Source organism: Zingiber officinale, chromosome 10A (assembly GCF_018446385.1).
Source record: "Zingiber officinale cultivar Zhangliang chromosome 10A, Zo_v1.1, whole genome shotgun sequence".
NCBI classification, from domain to species: Eukaryota; Viridiplantae; Streptophyta; class Magnoliopsida; order Zingiberales; family Zingiberaceae; genus Zingiber; species Zingiber officinale.
In genome coordinates this window covers 83,655,939-83,666,169 of record NC_056004.1, presented here as the reverse complement: position 1 = coordinate 83,666,169, position 10,231 = coordinate 83,655,939, and the positions used below count along the sequence as shown (strand labels likewise).

Here is a 10,231-nt window from a genome sequence, read left to right as displayed (position 1 = left end):
CATCAAACACAGAAATTGGTAATTCAATAGAGTTTACAACATCCATACATTACAATTACTCTCTACGTCCTAGAACAACATAAATCTACTCCATAATCAAAAGATATACAATCTAAAGACTCATAATAACAGAAATCCAAGAGAAGGAAGAGGAAATCTTATCCTTTGATGTCAAGTGAAGCCTTTGGATGCAGATCTTAGTGTGTCGACGAGGCTGGAGCAGCAGAATGGACTCAGATCTTCCAGATGATGTCTCCGGATGCAAGGATTTGACCTAGATGATCTTCGCCCATCTCTAAACTTCATCTCCTGTGGAGGAGATGAAGACCCCTCTTATAGAGACGAGGCACGGGGTGGTCGTGCATAAAGACACGGCCAAGCCGCACCATGTGCGTTTGGCCTTGCCATTTGGCACGACCAGAACCAAAGTGGTTCTAGTTCAGGGCACCTGGCCGTGCCATATGGCACGGCCAAAGCTAACTCTGGTGTCTAGTCGTGCCAAATAGCATGGCCAAAACAGAGTCTCCTTTATTAGCTCTTCTGAGTCGTGCCATTTGGCACGGCTGGTTCTTCAAACCTAGGAATGTGGCACGGGTTGGCTCCTGGTCGTGTCGTTTGGCACTGCCAAAGCCATTTCTGCTCTGGTTCTTCTCCTTGGTCGTGTCATTTGGCATGACCCTTGTCCTTGCTGCTTCCTTGGCCATGCCTCAGGGCATGTCCAGACCCAATTTGCATCTGGAATGACTTGGGCACTCCAATCCTTACATTTCTCTCCACGGAGTAAACAAGTGCTAGGTCATGGTCTTCTTCAAATGATGTTCTTTTATGTCTTTAGAATCCTTTTCTGTTCCAAATTGCTCCTAAAAGTGCAAACAAACACCGAGCAGATCTCTGGACGCAAAGTAGTAATTATACTAAAATATGATAGAAAAAGGGTTCAAAACACATAGATCATAAGCAATGAATACAGAAAGTTGTGTGTTAACAATACAAAATAACATATATAATCTACGAACATCAACACCGATGCTCCACATATCTGCTTCAGTGTTGCATGATCTATGTAGGACTTGAGCAACATAGTATGAACTTCCAACGGTGTCATTTAGCCTTTCATCAGTGACCAAAGGTTCCACTCTTTAATAATAGCATAAAAATGAAACAAAAAGGTAGATCACATGGCACAATTGATTTGGTAGACAAGATGTTTGGAAGTCATGTGGGAAATCCTGTTACTTAGTTCCACTAGTGCTGTATAGTTATATGTTCGCAATTATCTCAGTTCACAAGGAATAAAAAAAATAAATTAATACACCAAATGTGACATCTTATCACGTTCTCTGATAAAATAAAAAAGGCCGAAGTCAATTAATTTCATTGAAGAACTTTCATCTTTAGTTGTGAAGAGAAAATTTGGTTACAACATAGAGAAGACATCAACAACCAATATGGAGTTTAATTAAAAGCAAGAATAAGATATAAGAAGCATCAAGGAAAAATAGTGGACCTCTGGCTTTAGATCACGATGCACAACACCTTGAAAGTGGCAAAAGGCTACCAGGCCCAGCAGTTGTGCAAAATCACCACTTCCAAGAAATACATGACCAAACCATACAAAGAAAATATATTCTGCAAAGTTAGATTGATATTGTCAGTCTCAAGGGGAGGGAATTAATTTATGACGGTGGAAGTGAAAATGGGTATTTTTTTGGTTAATTAATTTGAAATATTAGCATAAGTTGAACATTCATAGAAGATGCAGAAATTTTATCAAAGTGCTATAGTCCTAGTGGTAGATCCCACTGATGCAAGAATTTACTAAAGTCATGCTATAAAAAGGATCAATTTGCAATTGAAATATTACAAGGAGCCTACTAATTGATCCTACTAATGCAATTATGATGGTGCGAGTGCAAATGGGTATTTTCGGTTAATTAATTTGAAATATTAGCATAAGTTGAACATTCATAGAAGATGCAGAAATTTTATCAACGTGCTATAGTCCTAGTAGTTGATCCCACTAATGCAAGGATTTACTAAAGACATGCTATAAAAAGGATCAATTTCCAATTGAAATATCACAAGGAGCCTACTAATTGATCCTACTGATGCTGCGAGAATTTACTAAAGACATGCTATAAGGAGCAATTTGCAACTGAAAGTTCACAAGGAGAATGAACACAATTTAGAATATTAATATTTGCTGATTTATCAAGAAATGAACCACATAATTTTAAATAGTCATCCGCGTAGGTGATCTAGCAAGATAGTGTGATTGTTGATTGATCAAAATTTACATGGTTTGATAAAATTATTCATGTAAATTTAATGTATGTTTGGACTCTTATTTTCTTTTAGCGATGCTCTGAAGGCAGTGTGATTTATTTACTCAAAGCACCAGAAATAGTACAGTAAAAAAATGAAGCCAACATACCTTCATCTTATCATGGTCTTGATCCCAGCTGAACGATGACAGGGTAACATAACTCTTCAAAGAGGCAGCAGCTACCAATGCCTTCTCTACAGAAGCCTTACCCCTGTTGTCGTCGCAGTCATCACAGACAACTACACATCAACCATCAATTAAACAGATAGTTCCAACAAAATCACAATCGAATGGCACAATACAACATCACAACCAATCCCAGAGACGAAACGTGTAGAGAAGTGAGATTTACCTTGGCTTCGAGGTTACGAATCTCAGAGACGAGAAGGGAGGCAACTTGAGGCCTCTTGGCGATGCTCTGCAGGTGCCTCAACTCCTCCAGATCCAGTCACAACTATTGCTCATCTGGCATCGAATACAAAACCATAAAGTAATACCATTAATGAAGTCACATAGTGGGTGAGGAGGAGGCATCGAAGAAATACTAGCAGAGAGAGGTGGCACCGGTGAGGAGGAGGCAGCAAAGATGGCTGAAAGTCGAGGCGGCGAGGCCGAAAGTTGAGGCGGGGAGGAGGGAGGCGGTGAAGAGGGCGACGAGTTGGGGCGCGCACGAGAAGGGTTTTGGGAAAGAGGCGGGAAAAAATAAAGAGTGGTCGGGTTGTTTATAAATTTGACACGGCGGAGGATAGAGATCCTATTCTACCTGAGGGACCCTACTTTGCCTTTGATATTTTGTTATTCTTGAAGCGCATGTAAAGTTGTTTCCTATTTGGTGAAGATGGAAGGTACATCCATGTATGGGTTCAAATTCATGCTTCCTTCGGATTGTTGGACACCAAAGGTATTTAGCCTAATTGACTCAAAGATTAGTAGACCTTTGTATACAGACAAGCTCACTCAAACTAGAGAACGTCTCATATATGCTCAGCTCCTTGTTGAACTGGATGGCAATAGGCAACAATGGGTCCATGCTAGATGAAACCAGTGTTGATCAAGAGATGGCAGCTTGTGCAGAGATGCGACAAGAAAAGATTATGGAAGCATATCAACAACATGTAACCTCAAGTCATGCAGTGGTGGGACATCAGCAGGCCAATGATGAACCACCGGCCTTAGTCGAAACGGAAAGGCGACAAGAAGCTGCACTAAACATGAAAGTAGGAGCACAACTTTCAGGACATGGTAAGCAGGCCGGAACGCATCGTGAGCAAGCAAAGGCAGAGCTGGGGAAGATACATTTTACCTCTGATCCAGTACAGGCTGCGCAGGGAGGTAGCTCGGCAGTGCAGCAGCCAAACTCTGTTGCAGAGCTATTCATTAGCGGATGGTTCACGGCAGAAGAGAATGGATGACAGGAGTACTACGAAGGGATCCTCTTCTTCGGACACTTCCAGTTAGAATGAAAGGGTGGGCAATGCACAAACTGGCTCCTTAACCTCCGCAAGTGACATTGGATTGGAAACACTGTGCAGCCCGCTGTGTAGGCAAGTAGAAGACAACGATGGATGCGAGCAACCCATGTATTCCATTCATGAAGATTACTTCTTGAAATATAAGGGGATTTCTTTCTTTAGCCCCTTAAGCACGGGAGAATGCATAACCTCCTCAAGCAGAAAGGAATTCAAGTACTTGAAGGGACTCTTGATACCATTATGCAACATCGATTCCTAGGTATGGGGACCGTCCGACTCAAGGCATAGGGGCCCATTGATTAATTAATTAAAGATATTGAAAAAAAATTAAATTAACATCATTAATATTAATTAATTATAAATGTCTTACTAATTCATTAATGACACATTGTCAATTAATTCATTAACTATTCCACTTCCTATTTATACTTTTATTTATCTTTATTTACTCATTAATTTCCTATCATAATTTTATATGAGATTTTATTCTACCTTAAATATAATTCATTTTTAAATTGATATATTTCTTTCTTTTTTTATTATTACTCCGATTCCCATTTTATTTTACAATTAGTAATACTATTCTTATAAAACCTAATGAATTCTTTTCTCCTCAATATTTCTTAACAATTCTAATAGTTCTCTCATTGTGCCTTTTTCTTTTTTCATCAGCTATTTTACATGTTTCTCCTTCCTCACCCAACGATTTTGCATGTTTCTCCTTTCTCACCGATGATACTCGCAGAGAACGTCCTTCTCTTCCTTTGCCTATAATATTTCTTCCTCGCTCTTTCTTTTTATTTCTGGATAATAATATGAATTAGAAAAATTTTTTATCATAAAATACAAAGTAAAATGCATTAGTAAAAATAAATTTTTTAAAATTAAAATTAATAAAGTCTATTTGACATTCTAACTAAAAAGATTAAATAATTTAATAATTTTATTAATAAAAAATAAAATTATTATCAAAATACCCGTCAGAAACTAAATTTTATATCAAAAATTAATTTTTTTAAAAAATAATATTTAATTCTTTTTAATAACTAATTTTTAAAATATTTTTTAAAATTATTATTTTCGGTCCCAAATCTAAATAAAAATGTTAAAAGAAAATTAAAAATATATTTTAAAAATTTGTTTTTTAATTTTTTTTTTGCCTAGGGCCTCAAGGAATCTTGAGACGACCTTAATAATTGCAATTTTTCTAACATGGTCATATTTTACTTCTTTGGGATATGCAACAGGTTGTCTTGGTTGTTCTTATGATGACAGATCAGTTTATGCATTGTCGTATCCTATGTCGATCATGAGTAGAGTGTCTAGTTCACTTTCATCTATGGCTTGCATTCTATTGTTACCCATCGGTTTTTATGGAATGCTCTCACATAACTAGGGGAAAGCATATTGGAATCTTGGCTACTTATGGGAGATTTCAATTCACTCTTGATAGTCCACGACGAGGAAGGTGGCAACCGATCACGAATTATGAATTACATGACTTAGAGGTCTTTGTCCAAGCTTGTGACATAGTGGATCTTCATTCGATTAGATGATGATTGACATGGATGAATTATATGATTTCTTGTAAATTAGATCATGTCTTAGTTAATTCATATTGGCTATTGGTAGATTATGATAGCTTTGCGGAGTTTATGACCCCGGATTCTTATCCGATCACTCTTACGGTATTGTCTCGACACTCGTCTAGGATCATCACCATAAACGACCTTTCATATTCTACAACATGTGGACCTTGTATGAACAGTTTCAAGTGTTGGTCGCACATTCTTGGGGGGAACCAATCCTTGGTAATGTTCAATTCACTCTCAAGGCCAAGCTCACACGGCTAAAGCCCCAGCTGCAACAACTTGACAAACTACACTTCCACCACATTTTGAAGCAGGATATTCGAGCAAAAGAGGCGTTGGAGGTGGCACAACACACTCTACTATCCGGAGGTGAACCACCTCCTGATTATGGGCTACTAAGGAGGCGTGCAGCGATGCTTGCAGAGGCGGAAAAGATGTTCTATCAACAATTAGCTATGCCCATTTACCTCAAGAATAGTGATCGGTGCACTAAATTCTTTCATAGCCTGGTGAAGCGCAACAACAAACAGAATGTCATGTATCGCTCATCAAACAATCCAGCGAACAACCAACCAGCTTGGAGGATATTGCTGCAGAGTTTGTGGGGTATTTCTAGAATTTATTGGGCCAAAACGTGCATTGCCAACTGTTGGACAGTAGCACCCTTCTGTCTGAATAGCGGCTCACCTAGGGATGTAAATGAGTCAAGCCGCTCGTGAGCTATTCGAAGCTCGATTCGATAAAAGCTCGTTTAATGAGGCTCGTTAAGATAAACAAACCAAGCTCAAGCTTCACAATATTCGGTTCGTTAGCTCGTGAACATGTTCGTTAAACTCATAAATCAACTTTTAAATAAAAAAAATAATAGTTTTGATATTGAATTTATAGATTTTACACTCTACTTAAGAAAAATATAAACAAATATATTAAATTTATTTATTAGAATAAAATTATAAATTTTAACAAGAATATTATAATTTTTTAAAATATATAATTTAGTTTTTAATGAATATTTAAATTTATAATTTATATTTATTAAGCTCGTTTAGGCTCGATAAAAGCTCGAATAAGCTCGTGAGCCATGAATATATTCGTTAAATAAAGCTCGAGCTCAGCTCGATTATAAACGAGTCAAACTCAAACATCGAAGAGTTTGGCTCGGCTCGGCTCGATTACACCCCTAGGCTCACCAGAAGACAAGTAGCAGATCTGATTGCACCAGTTTGCTGAGAGAATACAGGTTGCTTTATATGACATCGAAGGGGATAAAGTCCCAGGTCCGGATGACTACAATGCAAAATTCAATACCTCAACTTGGGAAACCATAGGTCTGGATTTTGTGGCTGCAGTGCAAGAATTTTTTCAGTATAGTCGATTGCTTAAGCAATGGAATCACAAACTGATTGTGTTGGTTCCAAAATTTAATCACGCACTAGAGGTGACTGACTACCGACCAATATTCTACTACACAGTATTCTATAAAGTGATCTCTAATGTGTTGGCCGACCGGTTATCTATAGTCATGGACAACTTGATGGATTCTGATGTAGGTAGATTATATACACTTTTATGCATATGTTGATGCACATTTACTTATATTTCATGAGCATGATCTATGTTTATTGCACCATATTTCATTATAAAGTCATACTCCATTATATTATGTTCGAAGATCTACTCTTTACTTATTTTGATTGATAGGACGCCATTTGGAGTGAAAATGGAGCAAAGGCGCACATTGGAGCGAACATAGAAAAGATCAGCAACCAGGCCGTGTGAAACTACACGGTCGTGTGTTCTTGCCCGTGGAAGAAGGCCATGGTCGTGTGAAACTACACGACCGTGTGTTCTTGCCCGTGGAAGAAGGCCATGGCCGTGTGAATCCACACGGTCGTGTGAGGTCAACCGAGGCGAAGAAGGCCACGACCGTGTGAATCCACAAGGTCGTGTGGCTTTGGCAGAGAAGAAGAAGATTGTGGTCGTGTGAACCCACATGGTCGTGTGACTCAACTCGAGAGGAAGTCGGGTGAGGCCGTGTGGATTCCACACTGACGTGTGGCGGAGAAGCAGAGGCCATGTCACATGGAAAACAGGGTTGTGCTGAATTCTGGGGAGATTGTAGATTAATCGTAAAATGGGCATAACTTTGCGCTCGGTTGGAGTTACAGGCTATTCTTTATATCGAAATGTAGTTAATTTCAAGATCTACAACTTTTCTTCAGGTTCAACCAAGAGAAAGCAGAGTCTATCCATGCTAAAAGACATGGTCGTGCCTCCAAACTGCGACCTCAACGGGACCTCCGCCCAGACTGTAGAACAAACTTCGAACCATCATAACTTTAGGATCGGTTGGAGCCAGGTCTCAATCAAAATATCATATTGTAGATAATTTCAAGGGATAGAACTTTGGTTCAGGGTGAAACACTAGTAAACCAGGTTTAAAGGGTAAGAAACCTGATTTACCGGATCTCTGTAATCCTAACTAATCTGGGCAGTTTGGACGAGGTATAAAAGGGTCAAGAACCCCATTCTTTGACTCATCTTGGGTTTGGGACTTCGTCCCTCTCCTTGGGAAAGAGTTCTCCCCTTAGGTGGAAACCCTAGGGCTTCATCCACCTCCATTCCTTGATGATCTGTCCATCTCCGGAGCAAAGAGGCATCTCCAAGACATCGAAAACCTCGGTAGGCATCTCTTCTTCCTCTTCTTCTCACATCAAGGATTGTAAGTATGCTTTACTTTATGTTTTGGAGTTGTTCTCACCTTGCAATGGAGTAGATTTCCCTTTCTAAGATTAGGGAGTTTTTGTGATATGATGGAGATGTAAAATTATGTATATTTGTCATGTTTCTATTCAATGTCTTGTTCATGTTTAATGAAATATGTGTGTGACATATTTATATATATTTTGCATGTTTGATTAAATGTTTGTGTAGAATTTACTAATCCCATAGGGAGAATGCTTTAGATTATATGGCCGAGGGGTCCTAGTGACAGGGATAACCCGTTTACGGATGTCTAAGGCATTATCTTGAAAGGAGAAGCAATCCCTCACAAAGAAGTAGGAAATTGTACGCGATTGTTATTGAGTAGCTATCTCTATTGTTATTGAGTAGGAGTGTTTTCTTGTGATTTATGACCGAGGTGTCATAGTGACAAGGGTTAATCATTTTCAAACTTCATAAGAATCATGTCTATCCAATAGCAAGGGATATTGATCCAAACATCATTGTCGGCTTGACATTGCGAAGGGAAGCCGGTGATGAATCTAACTTCCTATTAGAGCATGAACATAGAGGATAAGAGTTTGGCCATCTATGTAACATCACCTAGTATTTCAATGAGACCGAAATCCTAGAATCACTTCCCAAACCATTTCTCACATACTCTTAGCCTCAACTCCTCTCAAGATCAATTCTATCACTTCTCTCTCTTTCTCTTCCCTCTTCTCAACCTCTCCCTTAGTGTTCATAAACCACCTCTCGTTTGTCTAGATAATTCACCATGCATAATTAACTAGTGCTTAATCAACAATCTCTGTGGAATTGATAATATTTTGTATTACTGACAACGTAACCGTGCATTTACGGGTCGTAACAAATTTTTTGCGCTATTGCCGGGGACTGCTCGCATTAACATTAGTAGACTAGCAATTTAGTTAATCTAGATTTGTGAATAGTTTTTGTTTTTCCATATTCATAATCCAAAAAATATTACAATTTGTTTTTCCATATACATAATAAAAAAATATTGTAATTTGTTTTCCATATACATAATCCAAAAATATTCTGCATTTTCTTTCTTATTTTTAATTCTACATTTTGTTTTTGTTTACTTCTACATATCTGATGTGGATATGGTTTAGGGGTAGAAGAGTAATTAAAAGGAGAAGGAGGGGCATTTTTGTCAGGACACTGTTTAGGTCATTAAGGGTCAAGATGAGGCACTATTTAAAGGGGTGTTTCTTCCTTCTTCATGTGTTTCTCTGCCTCTGCCACCACGAACCAAGGGAGGAGCTTCTTCCCCCTCTCTCACCGCCACCTTCGAGCCACGGGCGTCGATGTCATCTTCCCCCTCATTGCCAGCGAGCCACCACCCACCTCTCCTTTCCCTCTTCTCTCGACAGCAAACACCGCAGGCAACCTCACACGGGCGGCTAAGTTTTGGCTGCCGCTAAGGGCGGGGCAGGAGGTTTTGCGTCGGCACCGCAAGGAGGAGGGGGCTCTCCTTCGTGGCCTAAGCTCGCCACCACCACAAGGAGGAGAAGGGGAGAACTTTCTTCTTCCTCATGACGTCACCACCAGACGGACTCGACGTCGCCCTCCTCACGCAGCACACCATCCGACGCCACCTCTTCCCCCTTCCTCTTCTCTCTCTCAGATTTGCCCCGTTGCAGGACAATGTCGCTGTCGTAGGGACTTCATGCGCGCCACTTCCCCTACTGTCGGCATCACCTCTGGTCTTCTCGGTGCGGACGTCGCCGACCTACCACACCGCCCGTCGCAAACCAGTCGCGGCTCCCCCCTCCTCTCCCTCTCGAAAGCCCACTGCCCTCCTCTTCCTCTCTCCCCGCTGCTGCCGTAGCTGTCAGAGCCGCTGCCGTAGCTGTTAGAGCCGTTGCCGGCACTACAGTCCATCACCGCAGCTACTTTTTCCCGATGCTAGACAGAAGCCCATGTGCATAAGGTGCTGCATAATCTTTCAAGGGTTTATCAGCCATTTCAGATACTTCTTATTCTTCTTGAAGTCTTTGTAAGTTTCTTCTCCTTCTAAATGTTCTGTCTATCTCAAGATCAAGTGGTAATAAATTTCTTGTAGTATTAGATCTTTGCATGCAAGAACA

General features: G+C 39.9%; 1 long non-coding RNA gene across 1 annotated transcript; it reads right to left on the bottom strand.

Moving 5' to 3' along the window:
- Window positions 1–2,437: 2,437 nt before the first annotated feature.
- On the bottom strand, window positions 2,438–3,312 carry LOC122026238. The gene is made up of 3 exons (XR_006124074.1): window positions 2,891–3,312; window positions 2,679–2,791; window positions 2,438–2,565 (listed from the first exon to the last, which is right to left on the bottom strand). It is a non-coding gene; the product is annotated as an uncharacterized LOC122026238 (long non-coding RNA).
- Between the last annotated feature and the right edge of the window lie 6,919 nt (window positions 3,313–10,231).